The sequence below is a fragment of the Leptonotus elevatus genome, chromosome 2 (genome assembly GCF_054856555.1).
Source record: "Leptonotus elevatus isolate MCC_2025b chromosome 2, RoL_Lele_1.0, whole genome shotgun sequence".
NCBI lineage: Eukaryota > Metazoa > Chordata > Actinopteri > Syngnathiformes > Syngnathidae > Leptonotus > Leptonotus elevatus.
The window spans coordinates 43,757,083-43,780,156 of NC_141240.1; the positions used below are offsets into that span (position 1 = coordinate 43,757,083).

At 44.6% G+C, this 23,074-nt stretch overlaps 1 protein-coding gene across 5 annotated transcripts in view; it reads left to right on the plus strand.

Moving 5' to 3' along the window:
* The first annotated feature begins 3,026 nt into the window (after positions 1-3,026).
* The window catches only part of LOC147180151 (uncharacterized), a 40,978-nt gene continuing 20,930 nt past the window's right edge, over positions 3,027-23,074 (plus strand). For 4 of the 5 annotated variants that reach the window (XM_086068276.1, XM_086068273.1, XM_086068272.1 and 1 more), the window contains exons 1-2: positions 3,032-3,087; positions 18,856-18,911. The gene's annotated coding sequence lies outside the window, so the exon portion shown is untranslated. Of the gene's footprint in view, positions 3,088-18,855; positions 18,912-23,074 lie in introns of all 5 variants that reach the window. The other variant, XM_086068275.1, reaches the window with a different exon arrangement.

The following is a 23,074-nucleotide window of genomic DNA, read 5'->3' on the forward strand; positions in this document are numbered from 1 at the left end:
TGTGCCATATGCTAAACCTAACAGGAAGTCTGTTGTTTTGATTTCCTTTGGAACTTGTTGCCATTTTTTGGGCTGTTTCATATGGGTCTTATTTCTCCTACAGAATTTATCCGATCGTTGCTGGGGGCGGGGGCGCCTACTGCCCACACCGGGTTGCAAGAGACCCCGCTAGTCGTTCCTCTTAACTCACTGCACTAGTTTTGCACAATACACTTTGTTAATAGACACATAGGGCACATAACACACACTATGGGGGGGTTTGGAGACGCCGTCTTCGCCCTACAACTCCCCTCCAATTTTAATGCACCCGACAACTCGGAAGGGCGGGTGGGAGTGGGGGCCGGTGGGGTGCCTGGTGGGCCTGTCGTGCCCCGTTCTGTTGCATTGGGCTTGGGGTGCGGGCCCTGTCGGGGTGGGGGGCGCTCCGGGCTCCTGGGTTTGCTCTCCGGCCAGTGGCCCCTACGGGGGCCCGGGGGTTGTGCCTGGGCGCTGCCTGGGTGGTTGTGCTTGCTCTGTCCTGGCCGGCTTCCCTCATTTTCATGCATGCCAGATCCACCACACCGGCATCTACCGAAATTCAAACACAATCTGCTTCTTTCTCTGGTCGTTGAATCGGTGGAGGCTGATGTCTGAGGATCTCACTCTGCTTCATCTGTCCTTACTTCTTTCCTTTGAGTGAGTGAGTGTGTGTGTGTGTTTGGGGTGTGTGTGTGTGAGTGTGAGAGAGAGAGTCAAATCGTAAGATTATCGAATGAACAATACTGAGCTCTCTCGAATAAAATAAAAACTAGCATACAAGTTACAGATACACATAAACAAGGCAACATTTAACAGTAATTGCTTACTATGTGTTTGTGAACTCTGCCAAACAAAACTACATACAATGTGGTCGATTGGACAACAACGCTGCATCCACCTGCTCTCGACTGGACTGGACTGAACTGCGCATGCACATCGTCATACGTAATCGCGTGAGCACATGACATGGGAAGGCACGGCAATACAAAATGAAGTAATGATTAATTTCAATAAACACTCCCCATAATACAACACGCTGTCTAGGAGCCTTTTATACAATTATGTTTACCATTTCGGATCCAAAACTATTTCACGTCAAAACTTCTCTCATCTTTTTGATGAAAAACAACTTGACCCACAATTACAGTATATCAACTGGCTACTATGGCTCTATGCTATGAGCTAGCAAGTTAGCCTGCATTCGTTAGCGGTCGTATTAACATTGTTGGAACGTTATGGCCGTTGGATTCATGTTACATTATAACTATAATTTACTTTTTTATTAGCTTCTTTTTTTTTTTACCTTTCACCGTGAATCCACCTCCTGTTTGTTCCATGTTTGTGCATGTCGCACTCACGAGCTGCAGATTTGAAAGGTGTGTCACTGTGTGTCACATGACAGTGTCACAGTGACACATTAGCAGAGACAAGATTTTATAAAATAACAATTTCGTCTCGTTTTTGTTCATGAACTAAAATGTCCATAGATTTTAGTCCACTTTTTATTTTGGTCTCGTCTTCATCAGTCGGCCAAAATGCATACTGATTTAGTCCTAGTTATTGTTTAGCAATGAAGGTTTTAGTCTAGTCAAGTATTAGTCCAGTGAAAAATGTGTGTTGACAAAATGATTTCCGTTTAGTTTTCATTGACAAAATGAACACTACAAGTGATTTTTTTTTTTAAAAGGAAGGATGACATTCTTCAACTTAAATTGAAGCAATTCCATATTGTTTTATCGAACAAGTACTGACTTATTAGTTTTATCGCTCAAATGATTTTTTTTTTTTGTTGCTTTGACTTGTGAGCAAACACTGGCGAAAGAAACACTAGTTGGTCGCAGCGAGCTGAACTTACCTCAAGACAAGCAACAATTTGAAACCTAGTGAGATATTCTTCGAAAAAGAAGAGCTGTAAGGTAAGCTGTAACTCCAAGAAAATACAATTTTCACTTTGAATTTTGATAGCTTTATGCTAACACACAATGAGAAATGCCACAGATGAGCTAATGACAAGCATATATTGTTCCCCTGTGAAAAATCCCTTTTAAAATCCAGCGGGTTACTGAGCCATTTAGCTCGCGCCTGCTCTTTTCTCGCGTGGAGTCGTGCAGGTGAGGCAAGACAAAATTCAAAATCGAATATTAGAATCAGGAACCACTGCTGATGTTGCTGGCAACTGACAATTCCAAACATCTGGCCATTTTGGGATATTTCTGCAATGCAATGCAAATGCACCGTGAAAACAAACGGTGTGCAGTTATTGGCAGATTGTTATAGTAGTCAAACGACATGTCCTCACATGTCGAAGTGAAAACAACTCAAATGACAACGATCCAAAGTGCAATGATTTTCAATGAGCGAAGAGCTTCGATCATTCCACCGAGTAAGAGAGCCATTTGGACTTGTGTGACGTTAGCTGCCAAAAGTCTCCAAAAACTCAAAACCACCGTGTTGTAGGAGACCTGCAACTTCCAATTGTATCACTAGATGGCAGCAGAATCGCGGGCAAACTGCAAAGCCCAACCCTTCCATTCTAAATAAAAATGGTTGTTGCCGCTTTTATGTACTGTGGTATAAGGTATTACTTATCCTAATAGTAGGTCCGTTTTTCGTTGGATTTTATTTGATTTTTTTTAATAAATAAATGAATGTATTGCCGTCTCGCCTTCCTCTACAGTCCCCTGTGCTTTTGTGTCTGCTCTCTCCACTGCCTTCCCTTTGGCCAATGTTCCCTGAGCCACACCCTGATGCTTCAGCGCCTCCTGGCACCTGCTGAATCCGCAAGTGCATTTGGCTTTTTGTGCATGCTCACATGCTCCCTTTTGTGCACATTTTCACACGTAAAAACATCACATTTAATCGCCAGCTTTGCCCCCCCCTCCTCCCTGCGTGCCTTTCGTGCGATCGCCTTGCCCCAATACTGCTGCACTTACGGTAGCTCCTTGTGCGGTGGGAGGGGTCACAGGGCCCAACAACAGCGCTCATTGTCAGCTGCAGCTCCCCCCCCCCCCCCCGGTCTGCTTCTCGGAACTACGCGCCGCTGTGTCGCACCGTCGCCCGAACCCGCAGGTAAGAAACCGAATAACCGTTTGTGTTCATTGCTCTAATTAATAGAAGGTAGTTTCAACTAACTCTTCTGTTATAGCCGCTATAGACGATTATAAAAGGTTCGCGAATTGTCACGGAAAAAGAAAATCATGAGAATGTTGGCGGCGTCGCTGTCCACTAATCTTGCGTGCTCGGCATGTGCAAGTGCAACAATGTGTTGATGTTCAATTTGGAAGTTTCCACGATGCACGCAATGAATCGAGGACGGCAATAATTCAAGTGCTGATTTGCCGTTGATTTCCTCGTGGTGGATGCGGGGCGTGTTGCTGGCTGGCTTCTTTTTTTTTTTGCGCAGTCGCGACAGCCTGCAGCCGGACCGGCGCCTTTTGTTCTGGTCCACGCCTGCTCGGTGCTGAAACCGGCGTGTCTGCCAGACGTCATCCACCGCCGTGGAAACTGGGCTGCGGGGATGAAAATGGAAAACGTGCACATGATTTGAACTCGGTCTGTAATTTGTCTCTTTATGCTTCGTGTTGGATGCATTGGATTCATTCCGCCGAACCGGCCTGTCGCATAATAATTGGTCCTTGCAACCTTCCTCACCTGATCTTGGTGAAGATATCCCGCCCTAAACGCACGTTCTGACGTTCGGATCATTTTAATCATCGAAGTGAGAACAATTCTGAGGCTGTCATGGATTCGTTTTCTTTGTTTTCACTTAAAATATAATGAATGTCAAACGAACGTGTCTTTGCCCCCCCCCCCCCCCCATTGAGCAGTGATGGCATGTTTCAAAAGAAAAAAACATTCCATTTTGAAAATAAATAAATAAATAAAAGCTGACCTCTAAGTCTGCCCGTTCACATTCTTGGATATCCAGTGAAAAAGGCACCGGATGTTGTACTTGCAGTGCAGCTGGCTTGCGGGATAATTCTCGCATGGTTCATGTCAGGGTCATCTTTACAACAGATGAACAGATGACACCCAACCGTTCATATGACGCGTTGCTGTCGTGTGCATTTGGAAAAGAAAAGGCCCAGAAGCATGAACTCCTCTCTATTATTGCATCCATTTAAACATGAGGTCTTTTCCTTGCATGCGTGCTGCCATTGAGTTGTCAGGCTTCGCCGACTTCTCGCTGAAGGACACGCCCCCTTTTGATGAGCAGATTGAGCCTAATCACTGGCAAGGTAATGAGCGTGACCTCGGTCACAAAGCCGGTTGGTATTTGTTGCCCCAAAGACAACAGCAAAATCGAGAATCTCAATTTAAAATGCGATCTGGGGCTTTTCCTACCCACCACCTGACGTGCTCCGATTTCATCCTTCTTTGCAAACCTCAGTCTTTCGCTGCAGTGGAGACTTCTTGGCAGCCGAGTGCCATTTGGAGCAGATACAAGGGATCTTTTGTGGAGTGGCAGTCGGATTTAGTTGTGATGGTTTGCAGAGGGACAAATCATGATTTGTTGCCCCTTTTTTTTAATATAGCGGATCCTCCGGTGAATTGGAGTCGCTTCTGCGGCATCATTAAGGCCGCTTGAGGGCTCAGGATGGCCCCCGCCGTACTTTGCGCTCTACAGGTGTCTAATGGGAGCTGGCAGGGTTATTCTTTCCACGATTAAGGCCCTAATCCACTTCCCGCACGTCACAGGGACGCAAACCTACCGACCTGCATTGTGGCGCTGTCGCCTGCTCAACTTGAAAAACCCTCTTCCACATTTCACCATTCTTTGTCCTCCTCCTTCTTAAAATGAGCAGCCAGGGCTTTCGTTCGCAACAATGAAGGGTACGTCTTGTTGGGGTTGGGTCTTACCAGTTTTCCGTTTTTACTTCCTGGTAGGTTGCACGTCCAAATATGGGCGTGCCAGCAACCGGTAATTTTGCCTTTGCCGCGCGAGACTCACACCGAGGAAGTCACTGATCTGAATATATGAGTGGATAGCCGATAAGGGGGGGGGGGGGCCGTGGCTCAGGGTGCAGAGACGGTCGTTGAGGAAACCAGAAGGTCGGCTGCTCGATTCCCCGCTCTCCCCGAGCCGTGCGTCGCCGTGTCCTTGGGCAAGGCACTTGACACGCCAATGTGTTGTATGGAAGGTGCGGATGTTTGGTGGTGGTGGGAGGGGCCGTAGGCGCACACTGGCAGCCATGGCTTCCGTCAGCCTGCCCCAGGGCAGCTGTGGCTACTCAAGTAGCCTACCGCCAACAGAAACGCGCTATATTGCTAACGGTATACTCAACAAAGATGCTTTGAGGTCACTGTTCTTTCTAGGCTGACAAAAATCTCGGAAAGGTCCCCCTTCATATTCATTGCATCCGATTTTCCAATCGCTGCAAGAATCTTGGAATCTTCCTGCCGCGGTCCCAGGACCCTGACACCCATGTAAGAGCGCGTCATGGGCCAGCTCGCGGGGCAGCCGCTCAAACGAACCCTGACAGCCAGCGTCACATTCCATTCCTCACGGACGATGCCCCTCAACAGAGAGGACACTCATCCGGGGAATTCTTCCTCCAGATATTGGCATCGAATAATCTGCGCTGGCGAGATTCCGGGTGACCAATTAGGAGTGGCTTTTGTCTCCGAAAGACAAATATCCAACAGGCTGACTGGAATCCCGCTTACTTAAATACCTTCCGTTGGCAAGCCTTCAGGATTTCAGAGCTTTTTATTGTAAAACATGTTTTTTTGTTTTTTTTAAATAGTGTATTCTAACTCGGCAATTCTGGGATGGTATGTTCTGCGTTTGCGGGCCGCTGACATGTCGTCAATCTGACTTATTTCTTCTCAGAGGTTTCGCACGCCAATTGCTCCAGAAGAATGCCGGCAACTGTGCCGTTGACGTCTTCCGGGTAATGTTATGGCTTCTCCCTCATGCTATATAATGCGCAGCTGCGCGAACTTGGCTCGGCCTCGCAGCTCACGATTACAGAACTTTTTGTCCGTTCCGTTCTTGTCTTAGAATATATGGGAAAGGCACTTTGTCAAAATCAGATCAAACATGAGCAGAAAAAAGAGGAAACATTTCAATACAGGTCCGGCATCTTCAAGCAAGTCCAAAGACAACTTTCCCCAACATAATCATTTTCACTGCTTTTTTGTGAGCCGTTCTTTCTTACAAACATCCGAAGTAATGTTACAGGCCGGTCTCTGTGAAGACGTAAGTCCGTCGCTAACCCGGCCCAGAAACCTTGGCTCGCCTGGTGTTCGGCGTCTCCGCGACACAACACTGCGCCTTTATGACTTCCAGATGTGGTGGCTGAACTGCACGATGGTTTTGCTCCCTTTGTCCTCTCGCACGTAGCGCAGGAAAAATGAATGAGCTCAATTGTTTGCAGTATCGACTCCGCATCTAGTTCATCAAAGCTTTTATGTTTTTACATCTCAATGAGAGAGTGTTATCCACTCCGTCCGTTAGGGAGATGGGATGGAACGGAATCCCATTGAGGCGAGTCTCAGAGGAGTTGGAGAAAACGGACTCTCAGGGCCTGACACCCCTTTTTAAGCATCCCGCAGATTGACATGGTGTGTTTTCTGTGCCTGTGCGGATGCTGGGCAGTATCCAAGAAAACGGGGCTGAGTGCAAAGCCCAGATCCTTAGGACCCCCTCACACGGGGGTAGCTCTGTCAAACCACCGTGACAGAAGACCGGATGGGTTGACTGCAAAGATGGTGCCGGGGGTTGGGGGCCGGTGGGGTGCCTGGCGGGCCTGCAGTGCCCCGTCCTGCTGCGTTGGGTCGGGGGCGCGGGCCGTGTTGGGGCGGGGGGCGCTCCTGCTCCTGGGTTTGCTCTCCGGCCGGTGGCCCTGGTGGGGCCCGGGGGTCGTCCTTTGGCGCTGCCGCGGCCTGGGGGGCCCTGAGGTGTTGCGCTTGCTCTGTTCCGGCGGGGGTCGACGGCTCCCCTCTTTGGTGGAGATTTTCATACACGCCAGATCCACCACACCAGCATCTACCGAAACTCAGACACAATCTGTTTCCTCCTCGGGTCATTGAATCGGTGGAGGCTGCCTGGTGTCTGCGGATCTCACGCGGCTTCGTCTGTCCTTCCTTTCTTTTCTCGGTCTCTCCTTCGGTCTCTTGAGGCCTCCCTGATTTTATGTTTTTTGGATTTGTTGGGGTCTGGATGTTTCTTGGGTTGGGGAGGAGTTCTGGTGGGGGGTGTCTGGTCGGTGCTGGATTTCACCTTCCTTGGTTTTCTTTGGTCCCCTCGGGTCTCCTGGTGTTCGGTTTAGGTGAACGGTATGAGATTTTTTCTAATAGGTTTTCTGGTGAGCTAACAAATACACACACGCACGCACGCACGCACGCACGCACATACACATACTCACCCACACACACACACACACACACACAAAAAAAAAAAAAAAAAAATATATATATATATATATATATATATATATATATATATATATATATATAAAAAAAAAGAACAATGATGATGACATTTCCGAATGAACAATACTGAGCTCTTAAGAAAAAAAAAAAAAAAAAAAAAAATATGGTGCAGTTGTGAAACACAGAAGCGGAGTGCGTGCGAGTACCCCTCAACCCACCAGCTTCCACCCCCACCCAGCAGGAACAGTTTGGCTGTGTTTAACGATGGTCTTAACGTCCTGTCTGAAACATCCGTAAGAGAAACTCAAAATTGATTGTGTGTTTGTGGGGAAAATACCTCTAAAGATCTTGAAGAGCCCAAAACGTTGTTTTTTTTCTGCGCAGTTGATTAGCAATCAAGTGGGCACTCTGCTGCAGTTCACCCGAGTTTTGAGGTGTGAATTTGCCGAGCACCCCCGTTGGTCCCCCCAACTGTCTGTGTTGTTTGCCACTACCCTGTGAGTGCATGAAGGGCCCCCCCTCTCCAAGGCAACCCCTGCCATGGAAACCAGCCCCTCAAAGGAATGATCCTCGTGAAGCACCAGCGTCCCTTGAGCTTCTGTTCTCCTACACCTGCTCGCCGCAGAGCAACGGAAAACCCCAAAAACACATTCTCTCTTTCCACTTGCGAATGGCCCAAATAGTACCGAACCTTTACTGTAATTGCCGTTACCGTGGTGGTGATGATTGTCTGTTCTCGAGCCAACAATTGAGGAAACGGTTCAATTGGTTGCTTTTTTTTTAAAACCTCTGCCAAACTGATCTCACAGGACCGCGAGGGTGGGGGTTTTGTTGTGGACGGTCCGGTGGGACTTGACAGTCTCTGCTTGGCTCGCTAAATCTCCTCATATATCCCGGTAGGAGAAGCAGCCACAGATGTGGACGACCTCCAAGGAAGGACGGCGTCTCCCCCCCCCATTTAGTGACGAGTTCAAAAGTAAATGCTGGAGTCCAAAAGGCAAAACCCCGATTGCTATGACTTGATTTCTCATCATCCGCTTCCTTCCAGCGCTATACGTTGTCATTCCAAAGGCATCCTGTCCACTTGTGTTGCGACGTAAAACAGAAGCATAATTGGTCTCGATTGACTGCGTTCGGAAACGAAGGCGTGGCAGACGCGCTCTTCAAAAGTTTGCGCTGCAGCCCGATGTTATCTTTTTCTGTCGTCATGACGACGCCACCGCGGTAGTTTATCACCCGCTGCCGTACGCAGGCCTGTTTTTCTCACTACACAACGGAGAACTTATGTCAGTTGCGGAATCAAAGCCACCAGCTTTTCACGCTTTTTCCCATCGTCACGCTGTGGGATGCCATTTATTGATTTCTGTCCCTCTGGAGCGTCCTGGCTTGAGGCAGGAGGAGAAAGAGGGACCCCCTGCTAGCTCTGCATGCTAATCCCCCTGCCATCTGCTTTCTACCTCAGGGGGAAGGCTGCGTGACGCCTCGGTGTCCCTTGAGGATCCGGCAGCCTGAGCATGACCTTAGCACAAATACAAACTGCCTCCCCCCACCCTCTGGATTTCTTCCTTCGTGGGCCGCCCACCCAAAGAAATAAACTCTCCTTCAAAGTAGGCTACAATGGAGCTTGGCACAATAGCGTGCTTATTCTGCCTGAGCGCTGATCAATAGACGTGGACGTGATTTACACGCAACCTCCCCAACCTACCTGCCCCCCCCCCCCCCCCCACTTGTATGAGTGGCAAGGCTTCAACTCTGTGGGATGTGCACATCCTCATTGACATAATCGGGTGAATTTGGCCAATTTGCCTTCTTGTAAGTGTGCACTATCGTTAACTTGGCAGTGCTATTTGGTACACTCATCCACTTCCGAGGTCTTTGGTTCAAATCTGGGTTCTGACCTTCCTTTTATGGAGTTTGCTTGTGGTACCCCTTTTTCCTCCCACATTCCAAAAGCATAGTTGTTAGGCTTAATGTAATACTCTAAATGACCCATACTTGTGAATGTGAGTGTGAAGGTCGTTTGCCTCGGTGTGCCTTTGTGATTGGCTGGTGACCAGACCAAGGCGAACCCCGCCTTTTACCCCAAATCAGATGGGATAGAATCAAGCTCATCTGGCTGCGAAGTATTTTCCCATCATTTGAGGTCATTGTTAAAGTGGAATTCAATTTCAACATTTCTTGAAAATAATATGTTCTATGTGACCTCACTAGTCTAAACGTGACATTCAGATTCATATTACATTTGTGGAATACGAGCTATGAAGCAAAATCCAGCCGTGTTTTTCTCCATCTCAGGGGGCGGCCATTTTGCCACTTGCTGTCGACTGGAGATGGCATCAATGTTGCTCAGGGTTCAGGCAACGACCAAATCACAGCTCACCTGTTTTCCGAAGCTGCGCCGTGTTGGTCGTTACCCGAAACCCGAGCAACATTGATGCCATCTTCAGTCGACAGTCGGTGGCAAAATGGCCGCCCCTTGAGATAGATTAAAAACGACTGGATTTTGCTGCTTCACTCGTATTAAACAGAATAACATATTTAGACTAGTGGGCCTGCATAGAACATATTGTTGTCAAAATAAATAAATAAATAAATGGGGTTGACTTCCAAAGTTGAAACTTTTGATGATGCTGAAATCTTCAGGTGGGTTGTTATACTTACGAATGAATGATATCGGAGACCATGTTGAATTAAAATCTGATTGACTGCACATGGCACAAAAACATGCATCAAACAAGCTCATGCGATATGATCTGATTCCAAAGCCCCCCCGTCCAAGTGCAGGAAGTCATTGACGGCGTAAAAAAAAAAGCTAGCAGCCACTCTGCGGCATATTGGCAATAAGTTGATGGAGGCCAGCGGCCGCTTTAATGGAAGCTGGTGGCAAAACCTGGCGTCCGTCATCCGCCTCCACCCGCTTTGCCATGCTGGCTTCAGCCGTCCACTGCAGCATCACTTCGGCTAATTGCACTTTACTGCAGGTGCTTCCTGTGCATAGAGATGAGATGCAATGCGTTTGATGTTGATGCCATTCAAATATCGCGTCGCGGGAATACAGTATAAACTCTTCTGATAATGTACAATCTACTGCTTTCTCACACTTCTTAAAGACTATTCTTTTTTTTCTTTTTTTTTCTTCTTTTTTTTTGAGCTCAGTATTGTTCATTCGGAAATGTCATCATCATTGCTCTTTTTTTTTTTTTATATATATATATATATATATATATATATATATTTTTTTTTTGTGTGTGTGTGTGTGGGTGTGTATGTGCGTGCGTGCGTGCGTGCGTGTATTTGTTAGCTCACCAGAAAACCTATTAGAAAAAATCTCATACCGTTCACCTAAACCGAACACCAGGAGACCCGAGGAAGGACCAAAGAAAACCAAGGAAGGTGAAATCCAGCACCGACCAGACACCCCCCACCAGAACTCCTCCCCAGCCCAAGAAACATCCAGACCCCAACAAATCCAAAAAACATAAGATCAGGGAGGCCTCAAGAGACCAAAGGAGAGACCGAGAAAAGTCTTAAAGACTATTCATGTTCGAAAGCCAAGCGCAACATAATGATAATGATGTACCGGTAATGTTACTATAGTGTGGCCGACAAGGCCAAAGCTCAAATTTGATACAAAACGAAATTTCTTGTAAGAAATAATGAAAATACATAATCCATTTCCGATTTTATAAATCCTTTATGAAGTGTATATGCAATGTTAAGTTTAACATGACCATGACCTGGATGACATGCAGACAACATTCTATACAGTATGTCGCAAATGAAAAGCATATATTTTTTTTGGTAGCTGTATTTATTTATTTTATTCAAAAAGGAAAGAAAACTTTGTTGTAATATTATTTGAAAAAAAAAAAAAATTTCATGTATACTTTGTACTATTTATCCATCCATCCATCCATTTTCTGTACCGCTTGTCCTCACAAGGGTCGCGGGGGTTGCTGGAGCCTATCCCAGCTGGCTTCGGGCAGGAGGCGGGGTACACCCTGAACTGGTTGCCAGCCAATCGCAGGGCACACAGAGACGAACAACCATACTCACAATCGCACCTGTGGACAATTTGGAGTGTCCAATTCACCTGCCATGCATGTTTTTGGAATGTGGGAGGAAACCGGAGTACCCGGAGAAAAGCCACGCAGGCACGGGGAGAACATGCAAACTCCACCCAGGAAGGCCGAAGCCCGGACTTGATCTCACAACCTTTGCACTGGGAGGCGGACGTGCTAACCAGTCAGCCACCGTGCCGCCAATGCAGTTCTTCAAATAAAATGTGTACTTGCTTCAAGCTGTTTGTTTCAAACTCCCAGCAGAAGTTTACAATAAAACTGACACAAAAAGTGGATTAAACAATGTATATTTAAACTAGCAAAATATTTAACCTCAACGCTATTCTAACCAAAGCCTGCAAGCTAAATGCTACCATAAATTGTAAAAAACACCACGGGTCAGCTAATAGAAACTAGCATCTATGCTACGGTCATTAACTGCTAGCTTACCGCACACGTTGCGGCAAGCGCATAACGCAGCATGCGACAATAGGCGCATGTTCTCGTACCTGAGGCTTACGTGGCTTCAACAATGTGACGCGGGTCGGTGTCAGTACTTGCAAACAGAACGTGAACTTGCAAGCCAAATAACCTCATGTGACTTGTCCGCATGGAGCCCGAAGCAGAGACTCACTGGGAGCATTGCAACCGAGTCGTCTCCTTCAGCGTGTCGGCCAAGATTCTCAAAGTTTTTTTTTTTTTTGCAGTTTGTGAGTAAATCGAGAAGCTTAAAAACATGAGCTGTATTTTTTGCTGGGTGTTTTTTTGTCGTGGGATTTGATGTTCCTTGGCTCTCATGAAAGGTTGCGAAACACTGACATGGCGCATACTGACTGGCACTAATGAAATATTTGACTCCTTTTCAGTCACCTTTGACCTCATGTCACAGCGCCGGTAACCCTGTAAGGAAAAGAGGCGAAAGAGACGAATATATTTCATTTCCTGTGCTCGGAATGAAATGAGCATTGGACGAAAGCCTCCGCGCATGTTTTCTCCGCCTCTTCTTCCCTCGCCGCCACCGCCACATTCGGGCCGTGACTGCAAATGAGCTTCAGGACAAGAGCAATCATTCAGCGCGTTCCTTGTTCCGCTCACTGTCGCCGCTGAATCTTCCAAGTCGCATTGCACGTGTTTTGTGTCAAACTTTAAAAGTGAATCTTGAGGGGAGGATAAAATCCGCTTGTGGAAGTTCTTGGATAGCGTTTTTTTCCCGGGGCTGAATTCACGTGGCCCGCAATCCTACTGCCTTTGACGCGCTGCGGCTCCCATCCCCCGATACCGGTTGTGCAGCCATTTGTGTTTACATTGCACGTTTCATCTCGCCTTTTGTTTTCATCATCTCGCCCCAACTGCCCTCAAATACAGAAATAAAGAATCACTGGTTGATGGTAAGATTCTGGTTAAGAGGTGAACATTTACTGCAATGCACCTTCATTTCTGTTGCATTGAGTCTGATTTGTCATTTTTTGGTGTGTGTTCTTTTTTTTTTTCTTCTCTTTTTTGGTGTGTGTTCTTTTTTTTTATTTTAATTTTTTTTCCCCTTCTTTTTTCTTTTTTTTTTCTCTTTTTTGGTGTGTTCTTTTTTTTTTTTTTTTTTTCCCCTTCTTTTTTCTTTTTTTTTCTTCTCTTTTTTGGTGTGTTCTTTTTTTTATTTTTATTTTTTTTCCCCTTCTTTTTCCTTTTTTTTTTTTTCTCTTTTTTGGTGTGTGTTTTTTTTTATTTTTATTTTTTCCCCTTCTTTTTTCTTTTTTTTTTTTCTCTTTTTTGGTGTGTGTTCTTTTTTTTTTTTTTTTTTTTCCCTTCTTTTTTCTTTTTTTTTTTTCTCTTTTTTGGTGTGTGTTCTTTTTTTTTATTTTTTATTTTTTTTCCCCTTCTTTTTTCTTTTTTTTTTTCTCTTTTTTGGTGTGTGTTCTTTTTTTTTTATTTTTATTTTTTTTCCCCTTCTTTTTTCTTTTTTTTTCTTCTCTTTTTTGGTGTGTGTTCTGATGACCTTTTGAGCATTATGACTTGCACTAAATGGACCCACGTTTTGGGAAATGCCCATTAGTCGATGTATTTATATATTTGTTAGCATTGGACTGAGATCGTTAGCGTACCCCGAATAGTCTGTAAAAGTTTCAACATCAAATATAATATTACTCGTACTGACTCAATAGTCTTTCTTTACTGCATGCAACATTTTGGAATGGCGACAGTGACGTACGCGGCGAGAGGCCGATGACGGCATGCGGGGCGGCTGGCGGGCAGCAGCAGATTGACGACGAGTCAAGCGTGGCTGTCGCGCAGCCAAGCCCGCTCAAGGGGGGGGATGTTGTTTTGGAGTCAACATTGCTGCTTGTTGCTGTCAGTCAGTACTCGAGTGCAGGCGTCGCTGGCGTGAGACCGTGACGTTTAAGAGGTGGGAGCGAGTCATATTTCAGGGATGGGATTTTTCCGCTAATTCGCGGAATTCCGCTTTTTTTTATCTCCAAAAATAAAATGTTACGATTTTTTAAGTGGTAAAAAATCCGATTTTGTCTCTCGACCTGCATTCCATTTGAGTGTTTCCGTAACTGAAATGAAACGGATCTTGCGATTGGCTGAAGTCTCCGTGTTGACCAATAAACGCGCTTGTTATAAAGGCATTGTTCATTTCTCAGACGTTTTTGCCGGGTGTTTAAAGAAAGATGTCCGTGATCGAACGCAAAGATGCTCCGCGAGTTAAGGAAATTGACAAGATCGTAAAAAACAAGTTTCGATGGGACTGCTTAGAGAAGGATATATCTGCAAATGTCGGAAAGAAGACTGTGACGAATTTGTTCAGTGACTTTATTCGGAAGATCGATCGTGCCGGGAAAGCGCTTTGCATTTGGTGCCGTGATACCGTTGACGATGGTGCGAGAGCTTTCAAAGCTCTCGAAAGTCACGCAAAGAGCAAAAAACACGTGAAAGAACTCCAGTCAAGAACAACAAATTATTCCATCGCTGGAAGTCGAAAACTCCAAAACTTTACGGCGTCCATCCCTTATTGACATCACAATCGGAAGCGGTAATCGAGAGACGTGAACCTGCACCAGTTGCTGACAGTCGTGAATTTTGAGGTCGGTGGTAAACGTTTCAAATTAATCGAAATCAAATTTTCGAAAATATTATAACGTAATAAAAATGGCCATAAATATTTAACATGGTTAATCATTGACACAAACTCAAATGAATGCTGCATGTTTGCACTTTTCAGCTTTCAATATGTTGACTATGATCTTAGTCAGTTAGTGTTAGTGTTTTTAGCAGAGTTTGCTGCATGAGGTATTTTATGTTTTTGTTATGCATTATGTATTAAATTAAGAATGATTGATTAAATGATTTATTGCATGGTAAATATATATGATGATATTCTCAGTGATAGTTTTTAAAAGCAAAGGCAGTCCAATGTTTTTGAATGTGACTGATTTTGAGTTGACTAAAACTGCAATTTTATATGGGATAGTTCAATATACATTGAAAATTTATGCTGTTGTTTTGTCTGTTTCTTTGTCATCTGAGTGCATTGAAAGTACTCAAAAACACGGAAAACCCATGAGCTCCGGACCGAGCTGGGTGCCCGCGGCCCCCAGACCCCCCCGGCTAAAATTTTCAGATAATTTCACTTTGGTCAAATCACATCCCTGATATTTGCAAGTCCATCGTCTTATTAACTGAATGTGCAGCAGACGCGACGCTTGGTTAATGTTTGACAAGCAGGTGAGCTAAACTGATGTAACTTCGTCCGCATGTCTTTGTGGGTTTTATAATGACGGATAAAGTTGGATGTTATGGCGGTTGCGTCTCTTATTTTTGAGTCGTCAACCTTTGCATGGCGCCGTTTTGTCTTTCCGTACGTAATGCTCTTCAGAGCGCCGTCCAAGTTGAGTCGCATCAATACCAAGTCAAGTCGAGGCTTTCATATCCAAGCAAGTCCTGAACTTTGTTGACTTGGGTCTGTCCGTTCCGTTCCGCTCCGTTCCGTTCCGTCTTCAATTCCGCTTATCCGGGGTCTGGTCGCGGGGGCAGCAGCTTTAGCAGGGAAGCCCAGACTTCCCTCTCCCCAGCCACTTCCGCCAGCTCCTACGACGGGATCCCAAGGCGTTCCCAAGCCAGCCGTGAGACGTCGTCTCTCCAGCGTGTCCTGGGTCGTCCCCGGGGCCTCCCGCCGGTAGGACATGCCCGGAACACCTCCCCAGGGAGGCGCCCAGGAGGCATCCGAACCAGATGCCCCAGCCACCTCAACTGGTTCCTCTCAACGTGGAGGAGTAGCGGCTCGACGCTGAGTCCCTCCCGAATGACCGAGCTTCCCTGCGGAGGAAACTCATTTTGGCCGCTTGTATCCGGGTCTGTCATGTGACTGAAATCCTGCACCTGTCCCCTCTCGCTGCAAACCCCAGATTCGCCAACGTGGTTAATATTTACACAGCACACCAGTCCGCGAGTTCACGTGAGAAAAGCGGAACTGCTGTCGAGCACGCGCAGCGCATAATCAACTTGAGGCTGTTGTGCAAAGGTGTGTCGGCTTGCGGTGTGTTTTCATGGCCGCCGGCGAAGTGTCTCACTGAGGATGACGTCGGTCATTAATAGTAAAAAGTCACCAAGTATTAAGTTTGTTTTATTGTTTTTCATTTACTTGAATATTCATTTTTATGGTGACTTTTTACTTTTAGTCCCTACTTTTAAAAATAGATCACTTTTAATTATTTGTGTACCGCTTACTTCATCAATGCAGGTGACACGATGAGGAAGAAAAAAAAGGATCATATCGAGAGGTAGAGTCAATCACGACTGAGATTTTGATTGATTGAGATCTTGGGGTCTTTACAATGTGGGAAAAACAGAAACGTCAGTGACGTGGAGGAACATGAAGCAGGTAGCGTTAGCGACAACAGACGTATCTGATTCATAAAAGCTAAATGTTCACTATCCAAGGCTTTATGTAAGAGAATTGTTTGATGTTGTTGTCTCCAAGAATGATTTGTGGCGAATGTGTTGTATCTTAAGCTTCTGGCATTCAAAATGTATCTAATCTAAAAAAAAAAAGTTTTTTTTAAAAACATGCCTGCAGGTGTATTTTATTCAATTGTCATGATTATATGCATGGAAAAGCTATTAGGAGGGAAACTACAGTGTTTTGTGTAAATACCCCCCCCCCCCCCCCCCATTGTGCTTGTGCTTCAAATTTTACTCAAGGAGTTGAATCAGTACTTTTACCTGTGCTAGTCTTTCTTCTCCTTTTTTTTTTTTTTTTAACAGACGTTATCTGTATTTCTAACTAAGTACATATTGTGAGTACTTTATTGCGCAATATCGTTTTTTGTGCAATATGATTGTTTTCATCATCTCACGCGCAGTATGTTTAATTTCAAAAACGCGGGTTTGAAGCGCGGCTCAAATCAAAATGCTGCGCCACAAAACACACGGGATTGTGCCCGTTGGCAGGCGGTGGTTTATCAAGCTGCTCAGATTCATTTCCTGTGTCTCCAATGATCAAGTCAAATCTGAGGATTAGGCCAGTTCCCGAAAATCCCCCCAACCGCCTCCCCGCATTTTGCCCCCCCCCCCCCCCCCCCCCCATGACCTCGTGTGCTTTTGCTCCAGGAGGTCAAAACTGCCTTGGAGCAAAAATCAGCGTTCTTCCTTCCCAGGGACTCGGGGAGGATGTTTGTGTTTGTTTAACCTTTCAAACCGGGAAGCTTGAAAGACGGCGCTTTCGAGTTAACGAGGAGCTGATAAGACATTATCAGCATCGGCTAGCAAATATGCAGCGGACGACTTTGCTCACAAATGACACGCTCCGGCAAAAAGGCAATTATTTTTGCATTCAATAATGAGCTGGCAGGATATTTGTTGAGCACATATTTGCTGTAGCCAAACTATTTGCTCTTCAGAGTCCCTGTTTCTATTCGCTCCGTCAACCGCAGCAGGATTCTCCGTGCACGACATCCCAAAAGAGGGGAAACGCGCAAATCAGCCTTAAGCTTTGAAATCAGGGGTGCTCAAGTTGGGTCCTCGAGAGCCCCCTATCCAGCCTGTTTTCCGTGTTTCCCTCCTGCAGCGCAGCTGAATCGAATGATCAGCTAACCAGCTAGCTTTGCAGAAGCCTGATAACGATCCTGAATCAGGTGAGTTAGTTGACAGAAACATAGAAGACAGGCTGGATAGGGGGCTCTCGAGGACCCAACTTGAGCACCCCTGCTTTGAAATCATCGGTGTTAACGCAGCCGCAACGGGCAGTTCCAAGAACTTCACCAATCATCGGAACAACTCAAGTTCAGTGGATCATTAGCCGTTGGCGAGATGAGCGATGACGCTTGTCATCTCTGCGTAAACAATTACGTCTTTTTTTTCTCTCTCCCAAAATCCCTTCACTAAAGTTGTGAAAGTATCCCAGTATAAAGGAAGTTCTGCCACAATCGGTCGTGAAAGTAAAAGCGCGAGCAAGGCTAGCTGTCCTCTTCTTGTAAAAGGATCATCAATTGTCGTCACTCGTCAGGCTTGTCAGCCATTGTTGTTATGTCGCTTTCCCTTCAGACGACAGTTACGAAGCCTTGTTTTAGCTCCTTTTTAATCATGTGAGCGGAATTTGCTTGTCCGCCATTTTTATTTTATTTTATTTTATTTTTTTTCTCTTTTTTTATTATAAGAGCTCAGTATTGTTCATTCGGAAATGTCATCATCATTGCTCTTTTATTTATTTATTTATTTATTTATTTTTTATTTTATTTTATTTTATTTTTTTTATTTTTTTCTCTTTTTTTATTATAAGAGCTCAGTATTGTTCATTCGGAAATGTCATCATCATTGCTCTTTTATTTTTTTATTTTTTATTTTTTTATTTATTTATTTTTTATTTTTTTTGTGTGTGTGTGTGTGGGCCATTTTGGAAGTCGCGATGTGGAAGATAAGCTCGGCTTGAAGCTGAAAGTCACGGAGACGTTTGTTGTTGTTGTTTGTCGTTGTAATCCGTTTCATAAGCTATTTGATCTATTTTACAATCGAGCGAGATGCGTTCAGATGAGTTCTAAAAAAGGCGATCGAAGAGAGAAACTGTAACTGCTCGCCACACGGTGAACTCGACAGTCCGCTGAACATGGAAAAAACGGGCAAACGAGACTGAAAGTCAACATTCTATTTACAGTAAATAATGTCTGGCTGTGGTAAATGATGTCAACGTGCTGAATATATGGATAGTTTTGTAGACACATTTAGCATTTAGCTAGCAGTTCAAGTCTATTAACTGGAACCATAATTGTGTATGACAGTCAGAGTACTTGCCCGTGCAACATTGCGCAACAAAAACAAGCGCGCCAATCGCATGTTTTTGTGTTGATGAGATCTTGCAAGCGCTTTCCAAACACGCATTTCCTTGCTTTTTTTTCCGTCCCTCTCTTAGAGACCATCCAGGCAAGACGCTTCAGCATCGTCGGTGCAGGCAGCTCTTCGAGTCTGGTAAGCTCCCGCGCCGCTTCGTTGTTTTTTTGGATGCCACCTGGTCTGCGTTGTATCTCATCGGAATTGCAAGTTCACTGACGAGTGTATTTGCTTTTTGAGCCGCGTGCTCGCATCTTAGCAGCTGCGAGTGAAGGAGCTTGATTTAATTAAAAAAAAAAAAATGGTCGTCTTTTCACACCTTTTTTTTCGATCTATAGGCAATTACACTAAAGCTTTTGGAGGGAGTGTCATTTACTTGCCGTTTCTGGCGTCTTCCTTATCCTCCACCAAGAGCCTCGACTAATATGCGTTTTGTCACATGTTGTCATGAAGGGATTCCCTCCATTTGTTGTTAAGGAAATGCACGTGTTCGTCATCAGGATGGCAACATCCATTTTCTCGGTCTCTCCTTTGGTCTCTTGAGGCCTCCCTGATTTTATGTTTTTTGGATTTGTTGGGGTCTGGATGTTTCTTGGGCTGGGGAGGAGTTCTGGTGGGGGGTGTCTGGTCGGTGCTGGATTTCACCTTCCTTGGTTTTCTTTGGTCCTTCCTCGGGTCTCCTGACGGCGGTATTCGGTTTAGGTGAACGGTATGAGATTTTTTCTAATAGGTTTTCTGGTGAGCTAACAAATACACGCACGCACGCACGCACGCACGCACGCACATACACATACTCACCCACACACACACACACAAAAAAAAAAATATATATATATATATATATATATTTAAAAAAAAAAAAAAAAAAGAGCAATGATGATGACATTTTCGAATGAACAATACTGAGCTCTTAAAAAAAAAAAAAAAAATTAAAAAAATAAATAAAAATAAAAAATCAGGATGGCAACATCTTAGTCGCGCTCACAGGAGCGTGCAAGTCTCGCACGAGCTCTCTCACTTTGTCCCGTAGTTGAAGTTATTTTGGTCAGGACCAAAGTCTGCTTAGAGGGGGTTGGGGGTTGGGGGGGGGGGCATGGCCTGCTGCCAGACGGTATATGTTGCACTGCTTGGACTCAGGATATTTCACACTCTCTTTTCCCATGACTCATTTAAGTGGCTACCAGATTAGTCCTGCCATTCATGGCGACGGGAAGTTGGGGTCTCATGCTTGGAGAACAAGAAGATATTTATGACCAGCAGAAAGTGCTCGTTTCCTGCAGTCTAACAACTTTTTCTTTTAGCTGCACAGCAGGAAACGACGTGCGCGTGCGAGTGGCAAAACGTAGCCGTGCCTTCTCCTTTTTTGTTTTTTTTTTGTCTATAATTAACATGCTAACAATGCGTTTGCTCCCAGCCTGACAGTCCCTGCGGGTTTTGGCTCATGCATTGCGGGGGGGCATCAATTAAAGGCCCTGTCTACGTATTAAGGCTGCAGTGCGCAATGTAAACAGTCAGCATGGATGATCATGATGGCCGGAGTGACTAAATACTTCTGTTAGAAGCAGCACGAGATGGTCAAAATGGAATGAAAAAGCTCCTGTGCTAAATGTGGAAAATAGTAATCACAATATTGCCTTAGCACACCCGTCACGTAAGAATCCAAAATGAAAATAAGGAACTGCATACTAGCAGTCAGTATATTTATCGATGGATTTTAAATAGATGGCCTCCCATTTGTCAGCAAGAGGCCCGGAGCATCCAGTGACCTATTTCCGTATCCATAACGTGGCGAAAGATCGCTCTCGGTTTGCCAGCATCCCCGGCTGACCACAACAGCCCCTCCCTCCCTTTGGGTTTGCATCACCATGGGAACGCTGACATCAGTGTGGGTGGGGCAAATAAGCGCCCGGAAGGCGTTGCAGGCAGAAGCCACCAGCCACCACAGCAATCCAATTCTGCCCTAATTTGCCTGTTTGGATGCTCTTAATTCTTCTAAACTTACAAAAAAAAACAAAAAAAAACTGTTCATATATAGACAGATATTATTATTATTTAAACAAAAAACTTCTTTCTGTCCCCTTTTATTTCTTTTTCTTTTAAAGATTTTTTTTTATTTTTTTTTTAATTGAATTGAAAAATGGAGTATTGGAGATTGGCGCAAAGTCATCAATCCAAATCTTCAAGTTGTCCCCAGAAACAGTTGGGTCAAAAATAACCCAATTATGGATCATTTAAAAAAAATGGACTGATCCACTTTCTGGGTTGTTTTATACAAAATATACTTTTTTAACATTTATTTTTTTAACCCAAGTAGCGGATCTGACCAATATTTATGAGTTGTTTTACACTAAAAGACCCGTTTCTTGACTCAAAGTTGGGTCAAATAGACCCAAGTAGAGGATGGTTATTTTTGACCCAACTTTTTTTAGAGTGTGAGATTGAGTCAATGGCAAGCAAATAAGCAGACGAGGAGAAATGGAAGCAATTTCTGCGCAATTATTAAACTTAAAAAAAAAATAAAAAATGTTCATCAGTTAACTCCATTGCTTTGATTATTTCACTGATTATTGAAAGTATATTTGTGTTGCTCATCACACACATACAGACTTAAGTTCATTTTTAAAAATAGAATATAAATTTAAAAATATAATCGTGTTATAGTAACTTAAAAAAATCTATAATTAGAGGGTCATCAAAAGCTGCAAAAACGTGATCAACATGTAATGAAATGAAATGATCACAAGTAAATAAGTGAAAGAAATCCCATACAAAGTTACTTCTCACACACACACACACAGTTGGGTTTACATGTCTAGTGGGGACATCTCATTGACATAATGCCTTTCTTAGCCCCTCCCCCTAACCCCGGCCATCAAAAACAATTGCCTTCCTTACCCTTACCTCAACCGTAACCTAATTCAAACCTAAACTCTAAAACCAAGTTTTGACCCTCAAAAAGAGGTTTGGTCCCCACAATGATGGTAAAAACCCAGAAAATGCTCCCCCATGATGTGACATAAACCCCCGCGCGCACACACACGCACACACATGCACAGGATTCAGGATTAAAGCAAGGTTGGCCTACTGAGACACACTGCCAGCGATTCCCGGCTAAATAGATGGTGACATTCCAATGTCGGCAGCACTTAGTGGAAGGCATGACGGGTGACCCAGATCAGGGCGGAGTTGAGGGGGAGGGAGGTGAGGTTGGGATTAAGGATATGGCGGGGCAGGAAGGTAAGGTTGAGCACAGCAGGGGGGGGGGGGGGGGGGCACGAAAGGAGGACACCTGCCTGTCGGTCTGTCTGCTGAATTAGGTTGGGAGCTTATTTAAGCGTGATGATTTCCAAAATGGCACCTGAGATCAGGTCACGTTAGCGATATTAAGCTAAACCCTTTTCTTCCATGGCAACAGCTAGCATTTTGTCTTGTTACTATGGAGTTTATTATGATATTATTTTTTTTTATTTTTTATTTTTTTTATTTTTTTATTATTTTTTTAAGAGCTCAGTATTGTTCATTCGGAAATGTCATCATCATTGCTCTTTTTTTATTTTATTTATTTATTTATTTTTATTTTTATTTTTTAATATATATATATATATATATATATATATATATTTTTTTTTTTTTTTTGTGTGTGTGGGTGAGTATGTGTATGTGCGTGCGTGCGTGCGTGCGTGCGTGCGTGCGTGTATTTGTTAGCTCACCAGAAAACCTATTAGAAAAAAATCTCATACCGTTCACCTAAACCGAACACCAGCAGACCCGAGGGGACCGAAGAAAACCAAGGAAGGTGAAATCCAGCACCGACCAAAGACACCCCCCACCAGAACTCCTCCCCAGCCCAAGAAACATCCAGACCCCAACAAATCCAAAAAACATAAAATCAGGGAGGCCTCAAGAGACCAAAGGAGAGACCGAGAAAGGATATTATTTATTTTTCTATTCCCTTTTCGATCACCCAAACTCGGCGTGGCACCGCAGTTTTTTTTGTTCCTGTGCCACACAATGACAACGAAGGCGCTCTATTCTTTTCGCTGCAGCGATCATGGTCGCACCGAGAACTTTTGTCATGGAACAAACGTGACACAAATCCTACGAGTGCATCTGTGGGAATTTGCGCCCACGGCTTAAGCTCTCGTTGTTTTGTTGCAGTTCATCTGAAAGTCTTTTCACGACTCATCCGAGTGTGCTTTTTTATTGTTCTTGCTATGTTTACCGGCGCGCACGGTCATGCTGTTGCTTACGCAAATTTGGAAGCACACATTTTCGGATTCGTGCCGTCTCAATGATACGTG